This window comes from Phaethon aethereus (genome assembly GCF_964289735.1).
Source record: "Phaethon aethereus genome assembly, chromosome: 2".
NCBI classification, from domain to species: Eukaryota; Metazoa; Chordata; class Aves; order Phaethontiformes; family Phaethontidae; genus Phaethon; species Phaethon aethereus.
In genome coordinates, this window is record NC_138582.1 from 84,952,678 (window position 1) to 84,978,329 (window position 25,652).

The window sequence follows — 25,652 nt, forward strand, 5'->3', positions numbered from 1 at the left end:
ATATAGGGAGGAGAGTGTGGAGGCATGTATTTTCTGAAGCAGCCATATTCCATTAGTTTTGTTGTGTGTGGTGCACTGTTCTCAGATATACAAAGTTGAAAATACTGAAAGAAAATTTCCATGGGATTTCCCATGGTAATTTCCCATGTTCCTCAAATAACATAACCCGAAACTCACCAGAATTTTCTGCAAAATTCCTGAGGCTCAGAGAGTGCACAGAGATTTCTTTCATTGTGCTATGCATGAAAGAATAATTAATAGAAATACAAACGAAAAAAAATTCTCTTATTTAAATGAGACATCTTTTATCTATACCACTGTTTCCAAGGTCATATATATGCTTGATGAGAGGTGAAAGTGCAGTGTAATGTCACATAAGGCTTATAGACTGCCACATTTTTTCTCTGTTTGTGCAGGGGGAAGATTTGTAATAAAGTCAGCAGGTTCAGGAAGCTTTGTGGTCGTGCTCTCTGTTCTGGCACTGCCACAGCTGCTGGTGGGGAGAGGCAAGGCAGAGCAAGGAAGGGAAGGACTTGAGAAGGCTGAAGCTGGGTGAGGAGGAAGGAATGTGACAGCCTGGGAAAGGCAGGGGCAAGCGAGAAGGCAGTGACAGTAGCTGTTACAGGAGGAGGAAAGAGATGGAGGATGACTGAGAAAGGAGTGTAATAATTTGTGTGGGGTGGCAGGAAATGAAGCAGGAACAGATGGGAGGATGCAAATGAGAAAGAGAAGGCAGCAGCAGCAGGCAGGCTCAGCTGCAGAGAGGTTTTGATATAATCCTCTATTTGTATCTTCCTTTGAGAACGGGGGTATCTGGAATATGGGTTATGGAATGATTTGGGGTGTATCTTTCTACGTGACAATTGACATCTCTTCTGCAGCAGCTGGCTCGAGCCCTCCAGCCCAGACAGAGTGAGCTACACAAATTGGTGAGAAGTGAAGGAAGTGCTCCTCCTCTCTATCTGTCTCACACCCTCTCTCTGGATCAGCTAGCCAAAGAACTGACATCCCAAGGGGGGCTTCAGCATCTTGCCAAGAATACCTAGGAAGCAGAAGGGCACTGGAACCATAAATCTTAAAGTCTTGCAAAACAAAATCTGTGGTGATATGCATAAAATTGATACTCCATACAGAGCTCTATAAACTGAAATTCACCATTTTCTCTCCTGATAGAGAAAGTACGTATTGCTTAAAAAATTCTGGGGAAAGGATGCCATTATTTATAAAATTCTTTAAGATAAATACCTAATGAACCCTGCTGACAATCACAATCTCATGCCATTGGATTCTTTTCATAGGTAGCTTATTTATATATTGGAGCCACAGTAAACTGTGTGCGTGATTTCCATTTTTAGAGTGTTGTTATAGCTGGATTTTCCTCATGGAAAACTTATAGACCACTGAAGTTGATTTCAGTACAGTCAAAACTGGCTTAATGGGAGAAGCTCTGAGCATATTGTTCTCCTTTACTAAAAGTTTATAGTTCTTTGACGCCAGTGCCAAAAGTTACATGAGGTATAGTGTCTTAAAGTACACATCATGCCTGTTCCTCGAACTGGCCTAAAAGAAATACTGTGCTTGCTCTTAGTGATTATGCAAAAAGAATCTTTTCCTGTTTTGAACTTTGAGTTGAAGGACATAAATATTTTGAAAGGCGCTGTTGGCTTACAAATGTGACTCCAGCTGAGACTTTAAACATCAAAGAGACATGTTCCTGGAGATCAGTAAGAATTTATAAAGCCACATGACTTGGAACATGTCAGCCAGAGATGAAAAAGAGACTGAAGTCCTGTGATCCTTACATTCCCATAGTAGGTTGCCTTTTCCTGGGAATGCTTAATTGCTATTAAAGACAAAATAGAACCCTAAATGTACATTTTCAGTTCTGTATGATATCAAATTATACTCAGAGAGAGATGAGACCTTGACAATGTTTTGTTATTATGTAAGGTTTAGGAAAGACCATTTATCTTTTTTCAGCCATCAACAGAATTTCCCAGGTTACTACAGTTATTAAACATTGGACAAACCCTTACTGGGACAGCAAGGTCAGGTAAAATAAATCAGAATGAGACAACTGCAGGTAAATGAGCATACTTCATCAGAGGAATTAGAGAAAGTTTAGTACATTCTTCGTCTTACTGAGGAGGAGCAGGGGAAGGGAGGTGGTGTGCAAGGAGCAGTTTCATGAGGAGACACAATTCAACCTTTCACTGGGTGGTAATAGCAGCAACTAGTCTGTGCTCTTTGTGCCTGTGAAAGGGTCCTTCCAGAGTGTCTTTATCTTAACTTTTGTATGTGCTTGTAGAGGATTTGAGATTTTTTTTTTGTTTAGAGTGGAAAATCTTGATTCCTCCCATCTCTACCCCATGTTCTCCACATTGTATAATTATATGTTACCTCTTACTGACAAAAGAGCAAGTGTAGAAAGCCACCACATGATATTCTGGTATCATGTGTTGGTGCCTGTATGAAGGGAAAGGCAGTAGAAAATTAAACTCCTCTTTTCCATCACATACAGTTCATTCTACCTGTAATTAAACTTGTCAGTGAATGGTTCTATAACTCACTTGTAGGCTTTTTAAGGCTTCACAGTAATTGACAATAGAGCTTGTACTCATTTTTCTAGGAAAAGTTTGCATCTTTTTATCTTTTGCTTTAAAAATGGTTGGACCGGGACCTTTACTAGGGTATGGATGTGTCTGCAATGCAGCCATTCCAGTGGTGCCAGAGTCAACCTTCTCAAAACACAGAAATGCATCATGCTAAGAAACCTATGGTCAGGCTCAATAAGATTTTTTCACTGAGGAAATCTGTATAAGCAACCAAGCTTGTGAACATGCCCACGTGCCATCTGAGTTTCACAGTAGAATTTTCTGAGCAATTTCTTTTTAACTCCATCTTATTCTTTCAAAAGTGAAGGTAACAGTCTATACAGTCTTCTTCACAGGTCTCGATCTAAATTTTCAAAAATGGGCATACAAGCAAAGTGTCTTTCAAAAACTAAAGAGATTTTTAGGTTAAAAAGCCCCAAAACTCTGCTTATAGTGATTTCGGGGGAAAAAAAAGGAAAACATTTAAGATTATGCTTGCCATTAGTTTTTTCTTGGAAGCTTCAAAACTTGATTTAATCATCTACAGAGTTCTTAGGTTTTGGGCAATTTGTATGCCTACACTTCTAAAGAAAAGAACTTATATGTAAATTCCTATTCAAGAAAATATAGAGTTTTTTCCACTTAAGTCCCAAATGTTCTGAAAAAGACAGGTTTCAGCTTCTTGACAGACTTTCTCCCAGCTGCCAGAAAGATATCCCAGTTTAGGTTAGATGGGTAGATAGTTCAAATGTGCACCTCAGGTGGGCAACCTCCTTCATTGGTTCTGAAGGTAGTGTGAAAACCATCACTCTCCTTTTCTTAACCTTTCTTACCATTTGGAAACCTAGTGGAGCACCACAGGGAAACCATTTGTATCACCTTGTGAAATGAGAAGTAGGGATAAAAATGCTATACCATACATACGCCTATATAAGAAGGATGAAACCTTAGCCATACTGAGTCAATGGCCTAACATTCCCTGTTAATCCAAAGTTCATTGTCAAAAATCCTTGCCTCAAACTAGTTAGACTTCAAAAAGAGTTGTATAGTCTGGCTCTGATATCAACCATGGATACTGATGAGCAACATAAATTGGCCTTATATTCTTCAAGAAGATATTTGCTGATTACGCTATTAATGAGCCTGAGAAGGATTTTTCAGTGGCTTCATCTTGTGACCAAGGCTTCAAGCTGAACACTGAAAGAAACTCTAAAAGGCAGATGTTACAAGAAGTCTTCTGCCTCCATTTTAAATTTTGTTTTATTTCTAGTACTTCCCTTTAACTCTTCTTTTCCATATTTAGATTTTGCTCCACTGTGCCAGCAGCTACGTATTGGACAAGGATACAGCAGCAGAAAGATACATTCAGCATAGCACGCCCATGCAAGCACTCCACAAGAATTGCCCTGGATGATGTTTCTGTGCAACATGCATAGCCTGATCTTGTAGAAACAGCTGTTTTTATGTGTCTTGTTTATTATTGAGGGCAGCACCATAGCCACCATGGTCAGGTAATAAATGTTCACTTTATAGATACTGGTTTGCCCTTCCCTCACCTTGCAGTAAGGCTTCGTTGTTACGATCATGGAAACAAAACAAGTTTCTTACAAGAGATGGTGTTATAATTTTTGAGGCTAGGGTTTTTTTCTGGTATCTGAACAAATTCTTTATGCAAAAGAGTTGCAGGACTGGAAGAGTTAGCCAGAAAAGTTTTAAAATAGTTCTATGTAAGTGTTGATAAAAAGGAAGCCAGGAAATACATGAATCTGTTGCACTCTCTGACACCTGAGAAGCTTCACACAGCCTGCTTCCTTCTAATATTATTTATGTTCCTTTAAAAATAATTCTCCTGCTTGCATTAATTGCTGCTTTTGGCAGTCATTTAATTTCCTTCAGTCTTCATTACCTTAAGTGAAAATGGCAGAAAGAGTATCTGCTAGTGTCTCTTCCTCCTCCTCTGTTCTAATATTTTGGTCATCCATTTTCCTCTGGGAACTGAATGATGGAGATTACTAAATTTCTATCTAGGAGTGTGTTCTCCAGCTGACCACTTTTTACTCTAAATACTCTTCTTCCTGTGCCTTGTGTTTTGTTTATCATATTACACTTTTTCAGATAATGTTAGCAGTTTGTTATTCATACCTACTGGCACTGCTGAGATTCTGGGTTTTATTTTTACAGGTGGAAAGTATACCTTTTGGGAGTAACACTTGTTTGAAGTACTTGCCCCTTCCTCTCTCTTTTTTCCTCTTTCTCACATTATTTTGTTTCATTGGAGAATTGATTTTTAAAACTACATGTGCGCTTTCTCCCCTTTCTGTCCCCTACCTTGACATTTACACAGATCTGAAACTGTATTTTGGCTATTACTCAGGCTGTTCCCTGTGATTTCCTTCCTGGCTCTGTTTCTTGCTTTTGTTTTGTACAAGGAAGCCTTCTGTTGATGTGTGTACAAACACCTCTCCCTCTAGTCTTTGCAAATACCCATTCCCATTTCTTTTGCTGAGATCTACCATAGTACATGCCTACTGGCGAGTTCCACCTCACTTTCATCCAACACCTTTATAATTTCCTTATATTACTGTACCCTTGGGTATAGAGGTTTTAGAATAAAATGCCATTGCACCATTTTTCAGATTGGATTCTACTTAGTTTTTGTATAGTTCCCTTCTATAACAGTCAATAAGACCTCTTCTAAAGAAAATTGCTCCTTAGTGTAGGTTATAATGCTAGGATCAGGTCTCCTAGTTATAAATTCAAAACTGGAATCCTGCTGAGTTCCAAACTCTTTTGTTTAAGGAAACAATTCTACCTTACTCGTTCTTTCCTATGTACTCTGAACCACCTAGCCATGGTAATTCGGATTCCCTCTATAGCATATACTTGTTGGCTGCCTGATTTTTCATTTTGGTTTTCTTTATTTACATACAAGTCCAATCCAAATGTCCAGTGGTTCATTTTATTGCTGGGTTGAAAAAAGGCAAAAGAGAACATAACCATGTTTCTCTGAATTAGAATAATATCCTCCCCAACAACGCCTAATAGGAAATATTTTCCCAGTTCCGTATTTCCAATCCTTTTTTTAACTCCTTCATTTGACTGTACATTTTTCCATCTGTACAGTATTTTTGCCTTCCATTCCCCAGTTCTTAACTTTAACAGATGGCTTTTTTCTCCTTTAGTATTTGTCCTCTTCCACCTCAGCAACCTACATCAACTCTGCTTCCATTAATTTTGCATCTCCTCTGTAAAAAATTAATGTATTTCAAGCTAAGCTACTTCAGCTTTTGGTCTAGCTCTATCCTCATGGTAACGCCTGTTTAATGCCCCTTTTTTAAGAGGGCACCAGGTAGCCTCAAACCTAGCCAAGGAATGATGAGGGTCTGTGGGGAGAAGCTGCTACCTTTTTTGCCTCGTCAGCACAACACAGTGAAGAGAGGTCATGCAACACACTGGTTGAATTTTAATGGTGTTAAAAAGTTAAACATATTATATTAGGATGTATCTGAGGACCCAGCTAGCTAACAGTGACTGGTGAAATGGGGTTTTTACATGCAATTCAATTCTGATCTTCTGCTTAGGTCTTCATGCTGAAGGCATTTCAGCTTCACAAAAAAACTGGCACCTAAAAAATCTTTATTTCCAGTCAACACATAATGAGTTCTGGTGCAAGGTAAGCTCTAGCTGAAAGATTTGCCTTCTGCATCTAAACTTAGGTCCTGAGAGTAGCTGCCTCTGCAGAGTAGTTCTCTGCTGTATGTTATTTTCTAAATATGATGTTTTTACACAACATAAGTAAGGCTGTCAAATGAGGTATTTTTATATGGGGAAGTACATACTGATAGATGTTTACTTTTGTTTCAAATAATAGCATAGGACTGCCTCTACAATGCCTGTACATTCCCAAATATCAGTTTATAAACTGTTATCATTGTCGCTTAATTTTTCACTTCTCATTAAATCTAAAACATGCTTACACATGCATGGGTATGCTTCCAATGTTTCCAAATAGATTCATGGGGCTTATTTGTGAATCAAACTAAAATACAGTGACATAGGCTGAAAATGTAGGTGCCTTCAGAGGTACAGCAACGACTTATGAGTTTTCGTGACTTCATGGGAATTTAGATAGTGCAAAGAATTCAAGTTTTACTTTTGCAACAACAAAAAAATTTCCTTTTGTGTTCCATTGTTGTTTGTTTCCTTGTAATAACCCCATGGTAGGTATGTCAAGCATCGTGTAAAAATACCCCAAAATACTGTCAAGTATTTTGTTTTCTTTTAGGGTCTGTGTCTGCATACTTCATTGGTTCTTCAAAGTTGAAAGTGCCTGTTTAGTTAAAGTTTGGTTCAATCTTTATTAAGTGACATTGAAAGACATCCATTTAGATCTCTTGATGATTACAATGAAAAAGTCACTACAGGCATTCACAAAGGTTCACAACCCCTTTGAATCCTCCTATATATGAGATACATAAATGTTTACACTTATTCCTAGTATTTTCAGTAATAATGTGATTACTGACAATTTATTAACCAGTCAGGGCAAGTTAACAAGTATCTAAGATAAACGCTTGTCTTTCCTGAGTGTCATTGCAACTTCTGGGGGTTTCAAACTATAAAATATTGATATCAAAGTGTGATCCAAATGTCATTATTGGTGATGCGTGGACCACAGTTGTAGTAAGAATGGAAGGACTGATGGGAGAAGGATCAGGAAGTCATTCTTAGATTTTTGCAGTTGACTACCTGTTTAGTTGTGATTTTCCTCTGCTCAGCATTTCTACTTAAATACAAGGAAAAAAGATAACTGCTCTATAAAGACATTGGGAAGAGTTGTGAGAAATGTTCAGTTTTGTGTGTGAAAGAGAATTTTTAAATAGTCTTATTTTTTAATTTTAAGAAATTTCGGGTGTTTCATTAAGAAGTGTTTTTAATAACAAAAAAAAAGTAAGTAAGTGGCTCTACTGAGACTATTCTGACATTAATTTAAGGCAAAATATTTTCAAGACCTTTGCTTCCAACCACCAATGTCTTGTTCAGCCTTTTTTTTGGATCTCTGCATCCTGAGCTGTGACCTTTGTAGCTGAACATGAATGTGCAGCTACATTGTCTTCGAACAATTTATTTGACTTCAGGCTACAGTACTCAAAAGCCAGGAGGTGCTGAGAAAGGTTGCAACTAAAAGGGAAACAGCCTGTCCACCAGCTCTGCATAGCTGGGAACTCTGATTTCAAATTCAAAGGTCCTGTGTACATACAAACATTCCCCAGCTGAAGGAGTGGAAAATGCATGAACTGATATAGCTAACTTTGTGCAAGTTTGTTCAATGTTCTTTGCTGTGTTCAGCTGAGCCCGAGTAGGGACCTTGACTTTTGGGCTGGCATTGAACCTATTTGTACCACAATAAGTTTTCTGAATACTCAGTGGAAAGAATCAGGGCTCAGTTGCCCTACTGACAATAAATCTATATGTTCTTTTACATTGCAGTAATGTGTTTCTACTTAAATGGCAATATTTTTTCTGGATTTTAAGAGAAATTATGTGTTCTGTGATACAACAGAGTTACACTGGAGATCTGTCTTCTTTTCTCATACCAAGAATTCTCATGTGACTTTGTTTATGTTTAGTATTACACTGTATGGACATAAACACAATGTTCCAATTTAATCTAAACAATCAGGGCCTTCATTTACGAAGAACTGTGAGAAAGTCTGACGAGAGAGGTTCAAGGGAAAGTGCATAAAAACAGCCCTGGAATCTCCCAGCATATCTAAACTTGTCAGTAATTAAATTCAGAAACTGCTGGAATCCTTTAGAAGTTGAGTAGTTGGGGGAATATTTAATTTTTCTCCCTTAGTGGATTGATTACTATGGTATTTCAGTTACATGTGAAGAAATCAGCCCCTATGTAAATCAGCCAAAATGCTCCAGGGCTTCTTTGGAAAAAAACCTTCAGTCTTGTTAATCTGTGGTTCAGCAGAGGGAGAGAGACTATTGGACTGCATAACATTTATTTTTTGGCATTGTAAATGGGAAGTCAGGCATCTGAAATTCTCCTTGCAGGGAGATGACTGCAAGACGGGGACTGGAGGAGCAAAGTCCCTCCTACTGTAAGAGAAGATTGGGTTCAAGACCACCTGAGGAACCTGAACATGCACAAGTCTATGGCACCCAATGAGATGCATCCCAGAGTCCTGAGGGAAACGACTAACGTAGTTGCCAAGCCACTCTCCCTGATATTTGAGAAGTACTGGCAGCCAGTTGAAGTCCCTGCAGACTGGAAAAAGGGAAACATTGCACCCATTTTTAAAAAAGGTACCAAGGAGGACCCTGGGAACTACTGACCCATCAGCCTCACCTCTGTGCCTGGGAAGATCATGGAGCAGATTCTCCTAGAAGCTATGCTAAGGCACATGGGAGACAGGGGAGTGATTGGAGACAGCCAGCATGGCTTCACCAAGGGCAAGTCCTGCTTGACCAACCTAGTGGCCCTCTATGATGGAGTGACTACATCAGTGGACAAGGGAAGAGCTGGACTTCTGTGAGGCCTTTGACACGGTCCCCCACAATATCCTTTGCTCTACACTGGAGATATACGGATTTGATGGGTAGACTGTTTGGCGGATGAGAAATTGGTGGATGGTTGCATCCAGAGAGTCAACCAGTCAATGTCCAGGAGGACATCGGTGACAAGCAGTGTCCCTCAGGGGTCTGTATTGGGACCAGCACTGTTTAATATCTTCGTCAATGACATAGACAGTGGGATTGAGCGCACCCTCAGCAAGTTTGCAGATGACACCAAGCTGAGTTGTGTGGTTGACGCCTGAGGGATGGGATGCCATCCAGAGAGACCTGGACAAACTCAAGAAGTGGGCCCGTGTGAATCTCATGAGGTTCAACAAGCCCAAGTGCAGGGTCCTGCACCTTGGTCAGGGCAACCCCCATTTCAATACTGGCTGGGGGATGAAGGGATTGAGAGCAGCCCTGCCGATGATAAGGACTTGGGCGTACTGGTGGATGAAAAGTTGGACATGAGCCAGCAATGTGTGTTCACAGCCCAGAAGGTCAACCGTATCCTGAGCTGCATCCAAAGCAGCGTAGCCAGCAGGTTGAGGGAGGTGACGCTGCCCCTCTACTCTGCTCTGGTGAGACCCCACCTGGAGTCCTGCGTCCAGATCTAGAGTTGGAATGGGTCCAGAGGAGGGCCACACAAATGACTGGAGGGATGGAACACCTCTCCTCTGAGGACAGGATAAGAGAGTTGGGGTTGTTCAGCCTGGAGAAGAGAAGGCTCCTGGGAGACTTTATTGCAGCCTTCCAGTACTTAAAGGGGGCTTGTAAGAAAGATGGGGACAGACTTTTTAGCAGGGCCTGTAGCAACAGGACAAGGGGTCATAGTTTTAAACTAAAAGAGGGTAGATTTACACTAGATTGAAGGAAAAAATTTTTGACAATGAGAGTGGTGAAACACTGGCACAGGTTTCCCAGAGATGTGGCAGATGCCCCATCCCTGGAAACATTCAAGGTCAGGTTGGACCGAGCTCTGAGTGACCTGATCTAGTTGATGACCCTGCTCATTGCAGAAGGATTGGACTAGATGGCCTTTAAAGGTCTCTTCCAACCCAAAGATTCCATGATTCTATGATCCTATGACAAGGTAAGCTTAGTTGCTAAATACCATTCACAGGTACGCTCTTCTACAGAGAAGAAGAGTTTCCATCATTGTATTTATTTAGAACTGTAAAACTTTAGGAGCTAAAAAGAAAAGTCCTTGCAGTCGTAACTGTTACCAACTCTTAGATCTTTATTGCTAATTTTTTGATGTTTACTTTTAAAACCTCAGTTCCTGGAATCAGCTGACTAAATGAGTTAGGATTGCCATGTTAAAACTAAAAAGGAAAATTCTAATCTTCACGACTCTGGAAAGAATCAAATAAATGAACTCCACAGGTATACAAACCAGAATGAAAGATCAAACATTTTGAAACCTTTAGTACTTTAAAATGTAATGCAATATATTATTTAGAGGAATATCTACTGCAATGAACCAAACAGTAAAGAAAATGTCAATTGAGGTCTTTTTTTCCCCCTTTTCCTCTTTTTTCTTGGTTTTCAGTGTACTTTTACACTTGTGTGCAGAGCCAGAGCTTTGCAGTTTTGCTATCCTACTAGAGCACAAAGTTTGAGTTATTTCTCACAGTGCTTCTTGCAGAGACAGGAATGGGGGACATTGTTCTAAAAGCACAGCAAAGAAGAGAACAGCCTGTATTTAGCCTTCTTTTACACTTCTCCTGTATACTAACTTTGGACAGAAGTCTCCTGTGATAAAGAGCTTTATATATTTTAGCTGCCAATTCCAAAAGGAAATGTTGTATTATGCAATCAATAGAATTTCACAGTAGGAAGTTTTACATAAATGAAGCTCTTCTGAATTGTGACAGTGTTCTAGGAGACACTTTTTCTTTTAAAGACAAAAGATGCTGTTGCAGGCTTCCTGGCTGTTCAGATTTCTCATGTTTTATTGATGTGTTCTTCTGATCCAGGATAGAAATTAGCAGAAGATACTGATTAAACTTCTGCATTGCTGCTCTGTGTTGGGGTACAGCGTGGGCCATGGGGTATGGGCAGGGCATGGTAGATGGATGACTGCACCCAGCCAGGGTCGGTGCCCAGGGGCTATCAGAGCTGTGCCATCCCTGACTGGGTGCAGTCCCACCATGCCCCAACAAGCTAAGCAGAGCAGGGCTGGGGCCAAGGACAAGGGACAGACGGGGGTCAGTAATCACCAGGTGAAGTCACAGTGACAGGACAGGTCCCGGGGTGCACTGGGGAGTTGGTCTGTGGGTCAGGAGTCCTGATCAATGGGGTACATGACCAGGTGCGGGCATGGCTATAACACAACTGCAACATAGCTCAGGCAGAGGCCAAGGTCAACAGTTACAGCTAAAAGTGTCTCCCAAGGGAAGGAGGGGCAGTGTCTGCTGAGGTTTCTTCTAGTTTTCTTCACAACAGCTTTCACAGTCAGCAGCTGTGCTCTAAGCTGGCCCTGAGCCCAGGCAGCCAAATCCCCAGGAGCAGGGGGATGCGCTTTAAGTCGTGACACTGCCTATTTGCATGATGCCATAAAAACAGAGGTCAGATCAAACAAAATACCAGTACCAGGTCAGACCAAAGTTGCCTCTAGCTCAGTTTGCTATAGTTGGTCATAGATGTTTACTGCAAAGTATATAAGGACAGGACAAGCATATAATGGTGCTTCTCCAGGGACTGGTCTGATCCCCCTTTGACCTCATATAAAATCTTAGTATCCCTAGAGTTCATTAGTTTTTTTCAACTTATTTTATCGTAAATCCAGATTTCTAACATCCTTGCCTCAGTCCTAGAGCATTATACATCAAAATCTCTCTACTGTCCTGCTGCTCACCAAAAACATTTTTTTGGCTGCTGCTGGTCTCTGGAGAGACCTCTCAGAGAAATCTGTCTACTACCAACTTCCAGGTTGGCTGGTAGAGGTGGGGGAAAGGGACTTTTACTCCTTGAATATCCTGGAAAAGACATGAGGTTGTTGTAGTTTCTGGACAGATAGTAATTCTTGAGGAATTTCCCTTGCATGAACTTGACTAATATTCTTTTCAAACGAGATAAACTTTGGGTCCATAGATGTCTCTGTCAACTAATTCCACTAGTTAACAACACCCAAGTGAAACACTACCTCTGTTTTGAAGCTTGCTCCTTCAAGGTTTTTCAATGACATTTAGTTCTTAAATTAAAAAAGAAGATACATGGCTGATCTCTATGTGCCTTCACCCTGCTGCCTATGGTTTTAGACACCCTTATCTTAATTCCCCATGATTCCCTCTGAGCCAGATGAGAGTCTTACTCCAGTTAGTCAGCACCTCTACTGAAGCTATTTCACAATTCTAATTACCCTTTTCATGCATATATACCAGTTCTGCTCTGTCCTTTTTAAAATGGGGAGACAGAATTACACAGCTTAATATGTAGGTAACCCTGATTCCTTACAGTGGCATGAGGATATTCTGTTTTCTTCTCAATTTCATTCCTAATAACCCTTAACACTTCATCTGTTGCAGCCCCATGGTCTTTCTCCTGAGTGCTAGTGGTCAGTTCAGAGCCTGTGATTTTGTATATGAAGTTAGGATTATTCTTCCCCTTGCGTATTTCTTTACAACAATCTCTACTGAACTTCATCTGCCTTTTTGTTATACAACGTGCAAAGCACATCTGCAATTTTTCACTACCATTGTCTCCTGTTCCTACTAGGTATCAGTTCCTATCATCACCAGATGTTCTCAACTTGCTGCTCATGTCCTTTCCAGGTTGACCATCACTGTATTGAACAGCACATGATCCCAACAGAGATTTTTCTTGATGAATTTGTTCTGTTCTATTTTCACACTGCTTTCTATTTCCTGACTCTTAACCAAGTATTAGCTATGCAATACCATGACTAATTAGTCTCCTGAACAGGTATTGGATGGGGACTTTAAAAAAAAACACAGCACCTTTGGAAAGCCAGGTAGTTTGTATCAGCAGGATACTGATACTTGCTGACCCTGTGAAGAACTCCCACATATTTGCTAGGCAGGACCATGTGAAAACTCCTGTTCTTTTTTTCCCAAATATATAATCTTTATCCACATGTCCACTAATTCTGGTCTTTATTATAGTTTCTGTTAATTTTCCCAGCACAGATATGGCCACAGTTTGAAACCTGTATCTCCCTTGTGAATTTTCTTTAAGAAACAGAGATTTAAAAGCAAGATTACCATTTTTTTTTCAGCTATTCACTTGAGTTCCTTTATCATTTTGGAGTGAATATCATCTTAATCCTGGTCATTTCTTACTGGTAATTTTGTTGGTTTGTTCCATTGCAGCTTCTTGTTTAACACACATCCTCTGAGCTGCTTACAAAAAGTGGTAGTCTCTCCATTTGTTTCCACAATCAGCAATTCCTTGGGTTCTGTTTGAGATTCATTTGGGTAGAAATCTTGCCAACTGGTGAAAACTGCCTACTTTCTAATTAGGTCAAGGAAAAAGTCTTTGAAATTTCTCATCCAGATTATGGCCCGACACTAAATCACACAGTGGCTAACATTGCAATACAAGTTTCTAATCCATAGTCTAGATTTTGTGTTTAACCTTTTGTGCATTCTGTACAAAACATAAAGCTTGCTGTTGCACTTTATACAATCAGATAAAATGAGAGCTGAATGATTTTACTTGCAGCAGCCATGCTGGAAGGCAATAAATCTAAGTTAATTATAAGCTTATCATGCCTGATGCCTAATTACATCATAAGAACAGACTGTGATATTTTGCAGTTATATCAATAATGGCTGTTCACACAAATGTACAGATTAGGATGTTGTAGAATTTTTGTCCCAAAAGGCAGTATTCTGCCTCTAAAAAGCACTGGGTAAAACACGAACAACTGATGGGGGAAAAAGGATAATAAAAATGGTAATTTCCTTACTGTCTTTTGCACTAAATCAGTGAGTGGTATTCAGTCTTTTTCTGTCTGGAACTTCAAAGAATTTATTATTTCCCCCCTTGGCTACCTCAAATCCTCCAGTGGTTACAAAAAATCTTTTAACAGGGTCCACATCAGAATGGAAATGAAACTAGCTTGTGCCTAAACGTGCTGCTGAATCGTCAGAATACGCTACTCAGGCTCTGTAGTCTGGGGCTATCAAACACATCCAGTTTGTGAAGCATCACCTAGATGTTGATGTTGTCTGTACAAGCAGCAGCAACAGCCATTTCTGGCTTCATTTGTGCACAGCAGGAGGAATTTCCAGTTTGCTGATTTCTTTGTTATGGCATAACACACTACTAGAGATGGGTATACTGAGCTGGGGACTCCCAATTGCAGGCATTTGTTTTCCACTTTTTGACGTAATTATTTTTATTTGTTGATAACTTTTATAAAGGCCAAAGGTATTTAATTTTTTAATAGTTTTTGAGTATAATGAGACTGTGCTCAGAGTTGTTTTCTACCCTTCTTAATGGCCTGGACTTAATTTACAAAAAGCAAGCTCTATCAAGAGGTGGGGACAACAAAGGGTTAAGGGATGAAATAATTAGCAATCAGGCTCTTAGACTGGATGGATATGGGTCTGATTTTTCTCACCACCTTGAGTTCATTGATTGCAAGTGTGTCCCATTAACGGTTGCAAAAATGGCTTGGTTCGTTAGCTCTGAAGGGAGGCTGGTGGCACTTTCTAAAACAGATCTAACAGCAGCAGCAGTGCTCGGTTCCTCACATTCCTGGTCATTATATCCATCTCCAACCTGGAGGGCTGGCAGGGCTACTTAGCTGCTGTTCTCATTAGAGCTAGCATGCAACTGGCAAAGAGGAATGGAACTTGCTTTATATCCCCCCACGCCCCGGCCAGGGTTCTCCCCTAACTTCTCCCTCAGACATTGACATTTTCTTGCTGTTTCTAATCTTCACTGAGCTCTTTTATCATTCTTGAGATTATCAAATGGTTGGTTGTGTTCAGTCTTAATTATGCAAATATCAGATTGCATGAAAATTGAATATGACTATCTGGCACTTGTAGGGCTTTCCTGCAAAAGGGTGTCTGCAAGTTTTGGACTATTAGTTGACAGTCTGGATTGTGAAATACATCATACCCCATTAGTAACACATTGAATTTGCAAAATATATGTTATAAGTATTATTTATATTACATGTAAAACCATATTTTCAAAATGAAAAAAAGTTGGTAGCAAGAAAATTTAAGAATAAAGTCTCTGTACAGTCCAGACTTGATCCCTGCACATATACAATATAACATAACTTTGAATTAATAATCACATAGTATTTTCTGATTTCTGCCTCAGTGCATGAGATGGTGAGGATATGACCATATTTTTTCTCCTTTGTTACTAGCCTTCAGTGTTCAATGCTTTTTGTTTGCTATACATTCAGAGCCAAGCCTGTTCTGAGTAAATAATTATTAATTTCTGTGTGGGCTTTGCTGCTGATAACATTTCTGTGTACTTCACAAATATTATTTAAGCTCCTTTCCCACGACCTCTGGGGGGGTTGAGGTATATGACCGCCATTTTACATGTAGAGTATTAAGCTACAGAATGCTTAGGATTATGTGCGTGTGCGTGTACCTATATCCAGGCAATCTGGGTGACTGCTTTGAATGCAGCTAGGGTTTGTCAGAAAGCTCTACATCGGTTGCAGAGGCAGCTCACTGGGGGTCTGAGGGAGCTGCAATGCTGCCTTAGCACCCTGCAGCCTTGGCTTTATGGACCGTGACATGGGAAAAGGCTGTGCAAGCGCTTGCTAAATGCCCTTTACATCCCTACCCCCATCAGCATCAAGGCTTAGGTGCACAGAAGTGGGTAAGTATAAAGAATGCCCTGAATGCAAAAACTTACATTACTTTATGGCATGTCCCTCGTCTCCAAACTAAAGATATGCCCAAGACCTTTCAGGACTTTGCTGTGTGGACTAAGGTGCAGGGCTATTTGAGTGGTGGAATATGGTGTCAGAGAGAGAAAAGAATAAAAAAACAGTAACAACAAAAAAACCAAGGAAAAACAAAACAATAAAAAGTAGATGCATAGATGGCCAGGCACAGACAAGCACTTCGACCGGTCCCCTGAAAGAGGTCCCCTCAATGGAAACCTTGTCGGCTGGAGGTTTGGAGCTGTGAACACAGGGACCATCTCTAGCTCTTTGATTTTTCTGGTGTTGAAGGAAGCAGGATATTGCACATTCCTGTGCTGTATCTGGCCTGCATCAAAGACACCTGACCCCCACCCACGCATCCTCCTTTTGAAAGGGCAGTTTTCAGATTCTTGGTTTTGTTTTATCTGGTTTGACAGAGATGTTTGGGTTTGAAAGACTAACATGTTTAGCCATGCTCCCATCGACCTCAGATGTGCACAGGGAATACTCAGCACTCCTCCAAACTGGATTTTAATGGCCTCAACTAGCATACAAAATAGTTTTTGATGCAGTTGCGCTGATGGTGCTTTCTAGATTTTTTTTGCCCCCCAAATTTGCTCACAGGGAGTCATCCTTACCTGGCAAAGCTGGTTCCTCTAGAGAGACAGCATAGATCTTTTCCCAGTCATGATGGGAAACAGACTGTTTCCTGTTGGTCTGGACAGTCACCAGAGGTGGGAGAGCTGTACACTTTGCAGTTACTGGGTTGCCTCGCTGGTTACTCAGAGCTCAGCAGAAGACTTCACTCTGGTAGTGCCCAGCTGTGTCTCATTTCTCCTGGCTTCCTCATTTCCCAGCCTGAGACCTTTTGCTCCTTCCTTGCTCTTTCTCTGATTTTCATTCAGGAAGATGAGGGGTGCATCCATGCTAATGTTTTAGTTTGGATCAGGAAAGCACTTTTCCAGTCACTCTCCCACGCGTCTCCTCTTACCATGGTTTGTCTGCACTGCAGGTACGGTTGGAATATACAGACTAGATTCCTTCTGGAGGACATTAAAGTGGCAGGTGTGTTCCAAGTGCCTACTGCACCAGTGTGCATTCAGTCAACAGGACTAGGCCAGAGATAATCAGAAGAATTATCTCCTTCCTTTTCTGTTGTGACACACTATTTGCCAACTGTTCTCTCTATTGCAGCATGTATTGTAGTTCTTGTCTTCTGACATCAGCTTTGTCATGCTTTCCCTCAAAATTAGAAAGACCAATCTTTCAACATTATGCTCCTATTGATTAGAAAACACAACCCATTGATTCAGTATTAATATATCGGTGGGGTTTGCATCCTGTGAAATTAGTGCTACTGTACAAAGTAGGACTAGGGTCTGGACTACTGTTAATTTCATATCTAGGCTGAATAGATAAGAACTGTTGTGTTCTCAGTAGAAAGGTTTTTCTAGCAATAAAAACATGGAAATCTGACTATAAATATATATATTGTTTTGACTTTGATAAGTAGGATCTGCAATTTCTCGTGCAAGAATTTTCTAAATTGTGAAGGAAGCCTTTAGAGGCACAGTTGGTTGGTCAGTCTGAGACAGGAGTTGTATAAAATTTTTGCTTATGGAAGCAATTAAAAAACCACCCCAGTCTTCTTTACCTTGTTTTAATACACTTGGATTCCTTACTTTTCACTTCCTTTCTGTTTGCATTCTTTTGCCTGTGAGGGTTGACTATATTATTTCCCATTGCTTTCTTTCCCTCTTTCCCTGCAAAGCAGCCTTTTGTTGTGCTGTCCTTGGATACCTTTTATGTTCAGTTTGTTTGATTATGGGATTCTTTTGAAGTTTAATTTGGAACAGAGCATACACATCGTCCTTGAAGCTGTGTCAAGCAGGTAATCTGGCTTCTCATTGCCTGATGGTTAAGCAGTTTTACCTTTCAAAACCACACCAACTCTGGCAGTCCTAGGAATCCCATGTATAGCAGACAAATATGAGTTCTGAAAGACATGACCAGGGACATTTTGATCTAATGTGTACTCTATATAATATATTTTTAGTAAAGGTTATTTCTTAACAGAAAGCACCTTAAGTTTATTTACTGGTGGGGTTTCAAAATGACAGTTGTTTCACTGCAGAAAATATGAGTGTAGTTGCATCTGATTGAGAAACTGTGCTTCTTTCTCTGAAAAAGTATTTTCCCATGTTTATTTCTAGAGTGAACTACTTCAATTTTGTTTTAAGAGGAGAGATACCACTTTCAAGCTTTAAAAGGGTCAAAGAGAGAAAGTGAGATTCCTATCATCTCATCTTTGGGCTGTCGGGTTATTTGGGGTTTTAGAGTTTGATCCATCCATAAAATAAGCCCAAATGTGTTTTATAGTCTCAAGTGAGCATACAGAAGCTTGCATCTCTCTGATTAAGGGGCCAAATTTCTTATTCTGATTTAGGCTATCAAGGGGAATTAAAAAGATGTGGAGCTGTTAATTTTAAAATATGACACGTTAGTAAAGATTAGATTTGCATTTCATGGAATGTTGTATTCAATGATAGCAAAAATTTTAGAAATGTCTATATTCTAAATCAGGCTTCTTTTATCTAGTATTCTGAAACCTGAGGGTTTCAAGTTGCTTTTGATCAAGGCTGTAGACAAAATCCAGTGGGGCATGCCTTCACAATGCTTTTTTTAACAAGAGTGAAAATTCAATTTGAGAGACCTCAAAACAGATTCTTAAGATTGAAATTTATAAGTATAATCCAAGACACTACATTTATGTGGATTCTGTCCCACTCAATAACGTAATGTACTCCCATACAATTTAAATAGTCCCAACAAAACCAATAACACTACCTGACATTAGTATTCCTTCCTATATTCCATTCCCTATGCTCAGGTGTATCTCAGCTCTATTTGATTAAATTTTTAACACCAAACAATGTTGAAGAGAACTTTCTTCTGCTTGGATTAAGAAAGTGAAGAAGCAAAATTCAATCAGAATTTAAATGACCTCTATCTTCCATCTATAGCTATGGCTATTCACTGATTTGAACTTTGTGTATTTTTGTAGTGAAAGTGAAAACTTGAGTAGAGAAATTAATGTTAATAATAATCTGATCCAGATTCAAATAGTTTGAGTTAGTCATAGTATCTCTGTCTATTGATGGTAGTATTACAAATGACAATAACTCATAATTTTCTCATTTAATTTGCACAATTCTTTCAATTCTCAGACTGAAATTATTTATTTTTTTTTACTACTCACCCCTGTATTGAATAAAAAAGATGTAATAATTGGGGATAAATTTGTTTACATCATAGGCAATAAACTGAGAAAATGTTTTAAAATACATATTTTCTTGGTTTCCTCAGCCTGGAGATTCCGTAACTTTGATTATTTGATTCCTTCCCAAGCTACAGCAGCATCTTCCTTGTTCATTACAATTTGAAGTTAAAGCAGTGCAAGATATTGATCTGTTTTGTGGGCAGGATTCTTCATTTCAATGCAGCTTTAGGGAATTAAATAGGGATTTGAAAGAGATGTCCAGCTGCTCATACCATTTGGCAGAAGCTATCTGAACTGTGAAAGTGGGGGATAAATGCAGACATTTTGAGCTGTTCTAACCTCTTATTGACTAGACATCTCCATCCATTATGAATCCCTTGGGCCAGATCCTCACTGAGGTAAATTGGCACCGTTTCCTTAGGCTCATTGCTTCTGTGCTGACTTACACCAGCTGGGCCTTAGATTATTTTCTCATTAAGTGGACAAAAGTAACCAAAGCATGTCTGCAGGACTCAGAATTGAAATGCATTTCTGTAAGTACTGCCTTGCTTTAGTAACAGCACTAATGCAACGGAGGCCCCCTGATACCCTCTGTAGACACACTCACAGGGGAGAGGGTGAATTAGGGTTATCTATCCGCAGCTGTGAACCGTTGTCCATTTGAATGAGCGGCAACTCGCTGTGCCGAATGAAGCGGAGGAACGATGAGTCGTACCAGCTCATCATGGACCTGCTGTGCAGCAGCACCAATGCCTACACTGTTCTGCTACACACTGTTTCCTTAATACCCTGGCTCTCTCACGACGGGATCTGGATCTTCCACAGGACGGTTCCTCTTTTCCCACCTGCCCACTGCAGAAACTGTGGAAAGGTTTCTGCAGGAGAGAATGGTGTTTTCCAAGGTGTTACACCTCATGTGAAGATTTAGTATGCCTCTCCCTTGTCTTCTCCAACACCCGCAGAAGTCAGAAGCACTGAATAGAGACGGTACTATAGAGTACTGAGGAGTTCAGCATGTATGACTTGGATAACATTCTCTCTGGAAGGCAGGAGGGGACGTTTTTGATACCTGTGACATGCTGTCTCATCTGATGTGGGAATAAGGCAAGTGAAACACAGGGCTTTTTCATAAAGGATCTCAGATTTTCTGTTCTTCTAATCATAGTTTGGGTTGGAAGGGACCTTTAAAGGTCATCTGGGCCAAGCCCCCTGCAGTGAGCAGGGACATCTTCAACTAGACCAGGTTGCTCAGAGCCCCATCCAACCTGACCTTGAATGTTTCCAGGGATGGGGCATCTGCCACCTCTCTGGGCAACCTGGTGCAGTGTTCCACCAGCCTCACTGTGAAAAATTTCTTCCTTATATCTAGTCTAAACCCTCTTTTAGTTTAAAACCATCAAATGGAGTGTGAAATAAAGGGGTTGGTGCCTAATCCATACTAAATACTAATAAGTTCCTAGACACAGTCCTAATATCACCAAGGCAGACTGTCAACCGGGTGCAACCTGTCTGGAAGAGTTAGAAAGGCTACTGCTTCTGCAAGATTTAAAATAAGCTCATTGTCTTCACTTTGCTCTTTCTGTGTCCTGTACATGCTGCATGTAGGGAGGAATGTATGGTCTATATTATGTTAGAGCTTTGGCACCCCCTTCAACTAGGAAATCTTTCTGTTTCTGAGCCTGCAAATCTGGCAAAACAGTGGAATCAAAGGGTACGAGGTTGCTAATATATGTTTCATTTAGCTTGGGTAATGACCGTGCACTTGATGTACACATATGTAAGATCCTGTTTAACACTAACCTTAAATGAATGAGTGTTCTCTTAAAAAAAATTAAAAAGGAATGTTTCACAAGTGGCGCAAAGGCCTATTAACTAGGAGTTTAAAAGATTTTCATTGCCAGGGGAAAAAAACAGGGTGTTTAGAAATGCTGCCTGATTTTATTGGCTGATCACTCAAAACACTACCAGCATGATATGCTTTTTATTTGCTGAGTGGCCATTTTGAACTCGTCTCTGCTGACTGTATTTGGCTTGGTTTCAAATCTCTCTTAATCCTGCAATGAACCTTTAATAAAGCTGGATTGACTTTAAATCAGTACTTAGAAACATTAATTAAAATAAAACAGGAGGAACCAAAAGATCAAATGATCCATTGTGGTGGTGGTGGTGGTGTTTAAATCAAAGCACTCTTCTCCACCCCTCTCCAGAAAAAAGCAAGCCTTTGAAGACTGCAGCTGTATGACTTCCAACATGTTTTTTTTAAGCTAGCCTTAGGTTTTAATTACTTTTGCTGTTTTTGGTTGGCATTTTCTATATTTTGGAAGAGCTGTTTGGGACACTTCTTTTTACGTTTCCCTTCAGAAAAGCAGAAGACAAAACAGGCAAGATTGCCATGAGTAGTGTGACACGGCACGGCAAGCCCACTCAGCCCCGTCTGTTCTCCTTTCCAGAGAGCACAGTCTCCTGCAAAGGCTGGAAATGGCTCTGGAAAGTTCTCTCTGTCCTGAGCCAAGTTGTAATAGCTAGCATATCCAGTGCTACAGCTCTGGCATTTTTTTTTATTTTACTTTTTTTATTTCCAAGTGACCCTCCAGCAGTCTCTTTGTTGCCTTTTCCCCGAACAGCTAGCAGTGTGCTCCTGCAGACAATGCAGCCTGTGTAGCAACAGCACTGCACTCCCTGTTGTTCTACTCCGCTGTGCCTTGAGCCTGCGGAAAATCTCACTGATAGCAGAAGGAAATGTGACTTGAACGGGAATGTTAGCCTCTCTGTGGGCTGATATTAATTACATGGTATGGTTACACTTCAGGAGCTAGTTCAGAGACACCTGATCCTTGCTGTCAAGCCTGCTGTTTCCTAAGTGAATGATCTCATCAGTTGTTCTCAGAGCAATAGATCTTTATTGTTTGTATTGTTTATCAGTTCCTGCACTCCCTTAATATGTGTCAGGTTTATGCAGCAGTTTTCGGGCACTACTTTTTTAAAAAATGCAGTTAAGTATGTGAGAAACGTATCGCCTGTGTGAGAGGGAAACCTAATAAACAGTAGCTAAAGCTTTGTCTCAGGTGTCTTTCATCTGCTGGAACTGGAGACTTCAAAATATTTGATAGTATTACTGAAAGGGAAGGGGAGGAAGAGGGGCTGTGTAATCTCCTCCAGCCTTGGGTAGGTAGGAAGTCATGGATCTGCCTTCCAAGGCTGTCTTCCAGGGCGGTTATGTAAAGCTAATATAAAATGTGTGACTTCAGAGACAGGTAAGGGGGTTCTCTGAGGAGGAGGGTGAAAGATGTTTAAGTCAGAGCTGCTGTATTTGGGTTGCCTCTGAGCTGTGTAACCTGAAGTGCTGCACGGTTTCATTCACCATCCACCTCCCTCCTGCCGAAGGACCAGAGGTCCGGCCTTCAGGAAACCTGCTAGGACAACCTCCCAAAGCCTCTGGTGATTTCTCAGTGTTACCACAATGATGTCAGACACTACTGCAGCTAGAAGCAATCGCATCGAAGTGAGTACTGTTGTCAACTAGGCATGGATGTGGCCCGTGCTGGACCACTTGCAAACTAGTGCTGCTGTTAGCCCGTCTCGCAGACTGAAGTAACGGCTAAGGAGGAACTGCCACATGGCTCCATCTGGGACGGTCATTTTACACTGGGGACAGACTGGGGGGAGGGAAGAGTTGAGGGGGTAGGAGGTGAGATGTGTTTTAATGCCAAGCCAGACTCCGCTGTCGCTGGAGTGAGTAGGGGTTCTGTTGTCCTTTTCTAGAAGGGTGTCTATTCTGCTTTTGTCCTCTACTACATCTCAGGCCTGGCGCTTCCTGGGGAGGAGGAAGGGGAGAAGGGTTAGACAGACAAGAAAATATACAACTACCCATTTTCATGGTGCAAGTGCAATGCTTTTTCCTCTGCATTGCTTTGCACTGGGCTGAGTAGGAGGGATAGAGTTGTCAAAAATTATTTATGGAAAAAAGGAAGCAGAAAACTCAAAAAAAAAGTGTTGAGAGCAGCTGCAAGCTTAAAAATGTGAGTTCAAAGTAAATTACTTCTTGTACAGTAATGTGCTAGCTTCTCTAGTGGGCAAACTGCTCTTCTTGATACAGTCACACAGCATTAGTCATATATACTCTTGCTAGGCACCAATCTGTTAGGTCTCCTGTTACAGCAGTTAATTGCTTTTTGAGCTAGAGCATACAAATACAGTTACTTAGTTAATCTTGCTCTCTCTCTCTGCCCCCTCTGACCTGTTTGAAGTGTATCAACATTATGAAAACTTCCTGAAAATATTTCTGACTTTAAGCCTTACAAGTCAGAAAGAGGTGATAAGAGGATAGGAGCATAGTGGGAGAGGGAAAGAATGATGCAAATAGGGATTAAACCCACCCCACCACCATTTTCTCAGTAGATCAGTGCAAGACAATTGGCCTGAAAGGAGTTTTGTAGACTTATAGAATTTTGTAGATGTATATATTGTATCCATATACACCTATGGAAGGTGTGATTAATTTCCTCATTTCAGTTTGCTGCATGGCATTATTTTAACTTATTTAGAGGATGATTTTTAATAGTGCTGTCACAATCCCAGAGTCTGTGACAACAATGTTACACGTGACTTGAGGAAGAAAAAACCTAAAACATTCTTTTAATTAAAAAAACCCTAAAAATCACCTTTCTTTTTTTTTTTTTATTTTTTGTACTCTCTACTAGAAATAAATGAATACAGTGATTTCAGCAAATTAGACATAAATCCCCTCTTTATTACTATTATAGGAAGGTAGGTGGTGAATGATGGGCAGAGAATGTGTGGGAACAGAAAGTTACCTCAAGAGCAAAAGCAAAAAAAAAAAATTAAAGGGAAGAAGTAATAAGAACGAAAATGTCAAGCTAAGTACAGCATATACAGAGATTTCTGTGAGACCGTGCAGTTTCAGTTTGTGAGGGGTTTGTTTGAAATGTATGCTTTTACATTTCTGGATAACTGCTTGCTTTAATGCTGAAATGACTGAAAGTAAAACTTGGTCAAAACCAAGTATCTATTTTTTACTAGGCATACTCAAAAATAATCTGTTTGACACAGTATTTAACATCTTATTTTTGGTAATTCTTAATTCCAACTTCATATTTGTGAGTAAAATCCCAGATGGAGATTGGAGTGTCATTGCCCTTGCCAGCACAGATACTCTGAGTTAGTGTATTGTCAAATGTGTATTTTTTTCCTTGAAAAATCTCGCAACCTAAGGATGTGCCAATATTGTAGTCATTCTGGTTAGCAAAGGCCTTTCCAAGATAACTTTAAAGCTAGCTAACTCAAGTACTGCTCTCAGTTTATTCAGGATGCTCAACACAGGTTATGAATCCCACCTGAGAATCTAAGTAGACATTTGAGTTACTTAGCACTGTTTGAGATTTATGGTGTGGCTACTTACCTGCTTGCAGCCTCTGATCTAGGTACTTTGAAGCTGTCTCTCAAATGTTTTTCTGGACAGCAGGGACTGAAGTGTAAACATTTTCTGAATGAGAACTCATAGTCTCAGTTGCTCAAAACTACCTCTAGGCTCAACAGCAGATAGTTCAGCCACCCATGGTTTATTCCCAAGTTTCTTTAAAATGCAGGCAAGTTACAAGGTCCCAACGAAATGGCTGAATCTGGAGGAGTAACTTATTCTTTGTGACTTTGCCTGTTCCCAGCAGATTTATTCATTAGGAACAAATTGCACAACTGAACAATTATCTTTGGCTGATCCTTAGCACGTAGGGCACCAGTGTGGGTCATGGTGAAGATAGTCTAGATATAAGGAAGAAATTTTTCGCAATGCGGGTGGGAAACACTGGCACAGGTTGCCCAGAGAGGTGGTAGATGCCCCATCCCTGGCAACATTCAAGGTCAGGTTGGACGGGGCTCTGAGCAACCTGATCTGGTGGAAGATGTCCCTGCTCACTGCAGGGGTATTGGACTAAATGGCCATTAAAGGTCCCTTCCAACCCAAACTATTCCATGATTCTGTGGGTATCTAGGTACTGTTGGAGCACTTCGTAATGAATTGTAATGGCACTGGTCATGGTAAAGGTTGGTGCTTCTGCATGCTGAAGACAGGGTTTCTTAACAACTGGACTGAGTGACTGTTGGAAACTCAAAGCAGTAGCCCTATTGTTAAGAATCATTATCACTGAAAACATGGCCAAACAAGTGGAGAAGGTGGTTTAGTCTCATCTAAACCAGAGAAGGTGGGAGGCTGGAGCTTTGGACATCCAGTGCTAGCTTTTATGTTCACTTCCTCTTTATCCATGAACAAATTATTTTCTTAGAAGTCTGTATAGTCTGCTACTAAAGAGACTTCCTAATTTGA